This window comes from Nannospalax galili, unplaced genomic scaffold, assembly GCF_000622305.1.
Source record: "Nannospalax galili isolate Female #2095 unplaced genomic scaffold, S.galili_v1.0 scaffold1259, whole genome shotgun sequence".
In the NCBI taxonomy this organism is placed as follows: domain Eukaryota; kingdom Metazoa; phylum Chordata; class Mammalia; order Rodentia; family Spalacidae; genus Nannospalax; species Nannospalax galili.
The window spans coordinates 1,455,001-1,461,109 of record NW_008343968.1 but is presented as its reverse complement, the minus strand read 5'-3'; the positions used below and the strand labels follow the sequence as shown (position 1 = coordinate 1,461,109).

Genomic DNA, 6,109 nt, shown 5'->3' with positions numbered 1-6,109 from the left:
ATAAGTCAAAGGTCCTGCTCGACCATTGTTGGCTTCTCTTGGAAGCATGGAGGAAATGATTCCTCCGTGTTGACCCTCCTCTTTATAGACTGGACACTGGCTCAAGTCCATCTGGTGGGGTTTCCTCAGCTTCCTTGATCAAGAGGCCAGATGACCCACCACCATTACAGGACATTTTGCGCGATGCTCATAGTCCCTGGGAACTTATCGACCCAGGAGGGCAAGGCGCCATATTTTTTAAAAGAAATAGTAGCTCAGTTGCACCAGCCGGCTGAAGGGCTTTCATCCAAATGAGAAACTCCACCTTCTTCTCCAGTGGCACAGGCACCAGACTCCCACAGGCAGCAGGTCCCATGTCCTGTAGTACATGGCAACTGACCCTGGAGTGAGGAGTGAGCTGGCACTGAGCGTCGACCACTGAGATTCAGACTAGATGGCATTCCATTGTGTGCCATTGTGTGCCAACGCTTTCAGGCTCGGAACACTGGTCTGGTGACTGCAGCACCTATGAGAGTTCACATCCACCTCAAAAACCTCATGGACAGCTTTTCGGAAACAGTAGATGTTGTAGTCTATCAAGCTTCTTCGTTCAAAGCTCTCTTCTCTAAGAATGCAAACCAGTGCCAAAAATTTAGTGACTTCCTTTAAATAAAGGACTGTTGTGTTATTCAGCTTAATTATGGCCATCAAACCTTTGTCATAAGCACTTCCACTTCCATCTTCCTTTAACCCATATATACAAGACACATCAATTACAACATCAATCATGTCAAGGCAAGGTTCATAAGACTGCATATCCACAGAGGAACTGTCTGGTGCAATGTAGATTTTGCTGACAACATCAAAGAGAAAAGCTTTTTCAATACCTGAATTTGATATAAAGATATTTAATATATTTTCCAAGGTTGGCAGTTGTGGAATGAGTTTCTGTACCACCTTTGAGGGCTTCAAATATTGAGTAGTCATAGATACTAGTCAAATAAAAGCTAAGATGATGGAGTTTTTCTAGTCCAGCAACTGCAGGGTCATCATGGGCCCTTTGATGAATGTCCTTCTGTGTTTCTATTTTGTGATCATCAGACAGACCATCAACTTTGTGAATAAAAACCTCAAAATTCATGTCTGGGTTAACTTTGTACGCTTTAGAAACAGTAATGTGAAGTCTTGTTGAAGCCATCATGTAGTCATCCTGTGCATCAATGATATATATCAATGCTCCTGTTCCACTGAAGAGCATCTCATAGTCAAAACTTGGGTCAAAGAAGCCCATGTGCTCAGGAAAATCCCAAATCTGGAAATTCACAAAGGAGCTATTGGAAATGTCGTCTTTATAAATCTTGTTGGTACTTTCCAAAAAGAGAGTCTCGTTCGGGGACATCTTATGAAACACCACCTTCTGGATGGAGGACTTGCTGCTATGCTGCAGCCCCATGAGCAGAATTCTTGGCTTGGAACTGTCAGCAGGGCTGGCCGCCTGCCCGCCGCCTCCTCTTCCTTCTCCTCCAGGCCATAGCCCCAAGTCCTTGGGGAACGCATCGGCCACACCATAACTGCTGGCCAGGGGTGTCTCCTCCGCCCCATACTGCAGGGACATGGTGCTGGACAGCCGCTGCCCGCGCCCTGACAGGCCAGGCCAGGCCGCCACCGAGACTTGTTACTCTTTAAGGGAGTGATGCTAGACAGGCATGTAGTGAACTAATTTGCTTGGTGGAGGAAATCTCAAGACAGAATAGCATTTAGGCTGTGGTATTGCCACTGCTTACTGATCTGATCAAAGCCCTTAATGAAGGAGAACAAAAAAAAATGGGTGAGAAAAAATAAGAAAAATGTGTACTTTGGTAAGGAAATTAATGTGAGTTAAAAAAGTTACAGGCAAGGCAGGCTTAAAAGCAGCTGTAATTGTTGTAGCCATTAGCTGCACTAAAGAAAAACCTGGTACAACAGGAAGCCTCAATTGATGAAAATGCAAATTCATTTAAAGGGAAAAAGCCTACACTAAGAATATTGTGAAACAGTTTGAAAACAACTGCGTAGGAAACTGCCCGTTTCCCCAGAGTCAGCATACAAAGGGTTATCCTGCTGTATCCCAAGGGGACCAGGCTCCACCCTAAGCTGGTCACAGAACTTGGCAATATCATCCACATGGTGTTGGTTTTGAAGGTATAAAAGACACAAGGTGAGAGTCTTAGGCCACATTTCTAGAGAGTTACTGAGGCTATAGGCAACCTGTACAGGGTGGGAATCCTTCAAAGGAAGCTCCGACAGTCTATTATATGAGGCTGTGAAGATGAGGCCTAAGTAGCAATAGAGACCACAGCATGTTGTAGATGCCAAACCATGAGACACTTCCAAACTAAGCTGGTGGTACACAGTGAATCCATCCCTGGAGAGAAACCATGTGCTTCAGGCAGCAGTGCTGGAGGGGCAGTGCTACATAGCCCTTTGGAACCCAGATGATTTTATCACAAGCCCTAGAAACCCAACATGGTGCTGTGGGGTCTTGTCTTTGTTCTGCTGGATTTTGACCATACTTCGGTTTGATCTTTCTTTGTTCTATAATGAATCCTCCCTTTTGTAGTATGTTTAGTCTATGGCATTGTATGTTGGATGTATGTAACTTTTTAAATGTGTATGGGTTCACAATTAAGAGATTGCCTGAGTCTCAGATGACACTCTACAGCTGAACTTTTGAAGAGTGTTTTATTTAAACTCTTCAAAAGTTCAAATGTAGAATGTTGTAACTATTAAAACTATGGGGACTTTTAAAAAAACTTTATTTTACTTTTGAGAATTTCTTACATGAGTACTGTATTTACATTATTTCCATCTCATCCAGTCCCCGGCTCCTTCTTTTTGTTTTCATTGTGTGTGTGTGTGTGTGTGTGTGTGTGTGTGTGTGTGTGTGTGTGTATGATGCACTGAGGCCCTTTAGTGGAGCTCATGTGTGCATGTTTATGGCGTTCCATTTGGGGTTAGGTAACCTCTCAGGGAGCTAGTCCCTGTAGAAAACAAAATTTTCTCCCTCAGCATCCACTGAATGCATGTAGGTCTTCATCTTGACATTGGTCACCATGGAATTTCCCCCATCCAGCTTGTCATGTCAAGTGGTTTTGCCATTATGAATCTCTTGTTAGACTTCCACACTGTGGTAGTCTACCACACCATTTCATCGGTGCCGCTTCCCTATCAAGTCAGAATGCACTAATTAGCAGCTGGTGATTTATTCATCCAGCTCTTACATTCTTTCTACCCCCACTTCTGTGATGTTCTGGGATTTTTGAAGTTGAACTGAGTATATTTTTCATTATGAGATGACCACAAGTTTATGGGGGAAAAGTGGTGGAAGGTTATGGCTTTAAAATGGTATGCTTGAGCTGGGTTTTAGCACATCACTCAGGAGGCAGAGGTGGACAAATCTCTGTGAGTTCAAGGACAGCCTGGTCTACATAGGGAGTTCCAGGCCAAGAGAGTTACACAGTAAGAAACTGTCTCAAAAATAAGAAAATAAGAAACAAAGAAAAAAAACAAAACAAAAGTAAGTGGTATGTTTCAGTGTCAAATGACAAGGGATGAAGTTGTGATGTTTAATATTTATTGTCAACAAGATGGGAATTGTAATCATCATGGAATCAAACCTCTGGGCATGTCTGCGATGGAGTTTCTCAGTTTGGCCAGTTGAGGAGAGAAGATCTTCTCTAAACCAGGACAGCAGCAATCATGGGCTGTAGTCCTAGACTGAGTGAAAATGAGAAGGTAGCTGAGCAGCAGCGCTCATTCCCGTCTCCTTCCTGACTGCGGATGCATTGTGACCACTCGGTCAGAGGTCTGTCACCACCACTTTCCCACCAGAGGGGACTCTGTCCTCAAACTGTAAGTGGAAATAAGTCCTCTTTCTTGTCTTTTGTTGCTTTTGTCTGATATTTGACACAGAAATGAGAAAAATACCTAATCAACGTTATACAGATAGCCTCACTTTATGATGGTTAGACTTATGATGATTTGCCTTTACAATAAAAGTAATTAAGTATTGAGTAGAAACCACATTTTGGATTTTGAGCTTCTTCATGGCCAACATTATATGGTACTAATATTTTGTTGCTGAACAGTGTTAATGCATTACACTTCACAGTCAGGTGAATGATCACATGTGTAACCATCCATGCTCTAGGGTGTACTATGCTCCTAAGCCATGATGTGTGTTAGGTTTGATTATTAAATGTATTTTCAATCTGTTACTTTCAACACACAGTGGGGTTTTCAGGTTGCAACATCATTGTAAGCTAAGAAGTAACTGCAGTTCTAAGTCAGTAGTGTGAGATTACCAGGGAAAAATAACTTTACTAAATGGAGTCAACCACCTTCCTCCCAGTTTTTTCTTGAATGACTGGATTTTAATAATAACATTGGGAATTTCCTGCTGCCAATACAGAGACAGTCATGGAAAGTAGTTAGCAAATGTGTAATGGGAAATATGCTGACCTGATGAAAGGCAGAATTTAAGTGGAGATAAAATGATCAGTACAATGGAAACCTAAATTGGATAGTTGATCTAAAAATGATCTAAAAAATGTGTTCTTTCTTTATGGCAGAAATAAATCAATAGCAATGTATCTCAATACCATATATCTATATGCCTTTATTTCTTTCTGTTTAATAACAAGTAATTTATATCTTTTAATACATTAAAAAATTAACCATATCACGTTTCCAAGGTTTTCTGGATATTGAACCATGTGACTTCATAGACAATGATCTCATAGCAATGTCCATGATTGAATTAATCTGTTTTTCCTCATTTTCATGAAATTCAGAAAGCAGGCTAACTTCATAAAAAGAGAGGTTCATTTACCACTCTCTTCTAGATACTCAGGCCAAGGGGTCAACATCAGCTCAACTCCAGAGAGGACCTCACGCAAAAGGTGAAGGGTGGATTGAACTACAATGGTAGAAACATGTGAGCAGAAGACATCACATCCTAAGAGAGTAAGCCAATGAGAGTCTGTGTTTCAAAGTCCCTTCTGAGGTCACAGCCCTTACTGACAAGGTCCTCTCAAAAGTTTCATGTCTCACCTCCCAACATTGCTTGACTAAGCTTCTAATAATGAATTCTTACAGTACATACTTAAACCATATTTCAGAACATAGCAATGTTGAGAAGGAACTGTTACTAGATAATAAATAAAATTTCATTGTCTTTGGAAGAGAAACATTGATTATTGATAAAATCTTTTAAAATTTCTGTTTCTTAGGTTGGAGATGCAGCTCAGTCCTAGAGTGCTTGGCCACAAATGTGTGGGGCACTAAAACCTATGTACGTAAAAAGCAAATAAAATATAAATCAAAATAAAATAAAAATTTCAACATTATATTAATTTCTAGTTCATCTAAGTCAAGGAAGTTGCAGTTTCATTAAATGTTTACATAGAAAAATACAAGGATTCAGAGAGATGGCTCGGTAAGGAAAGGTGCTTGAGGACCTGAGTTCTATCCTCAGAACCCACAGAACAGAAAGAAAACTGAAAAGCTGACTTCTGCCCTCCACACACTCCATGGTGTCCCATACACTCAAGTAAATAAAAGTAAAAAAATTCAGCTGTTAAAGTATAACAGCATAAATTACTGTTAATGAGAGGATACTTCTTAATGTTTGTATTTATATTTCCATTTAGTAATTATGTTTAGTATCATAGAGCAAAATTAAGCATAACTTATGACCAATATGCTTTATAAAAATTAAAGAAACATAGCTATGGTAAATATAACAAAAATAAATATATGCAAATAAGGCAATTTTATATTTTCTGAACTGAAAATCACAAGCATCTCTTGTATTTCATGATATGATTCCTTAGTTAATAGCAGTATAATGTAGGTTTAATGGATGCCATTTTTCAGACATTTGAATTTTTAATTGCTTTCTTTTCAGGTTCATTAGCACAATGGCAACTCATGAGTCATTTCCATTTTAAAGCAAAAACAAGCTTATAACTTTTTCTGGTTTCAATAAAATGTGCATTTGTGAAGACATCACACAAATCCAGACATTTATACTTAGTAGCTACACCAGGTATCTTCTAGTTTATTTTTACAAATATTTTTTACCGTGGAA

The 6,109-nt window shown here is 39.8% G+C and overlaps 1 pseudogene; it reads right to left on the bottom strand.

Annotated features, from left to right (window-relative positions):
* Nucleotides 1–429: 429 nt before the first annotated feature.
* Nucleotides 430–1,594, bottom strand: LOC103739773 (annotated as a pseudogene).
* Nucleotides 1,595–6,109: the final 4,515 nt, after the last annotated feature.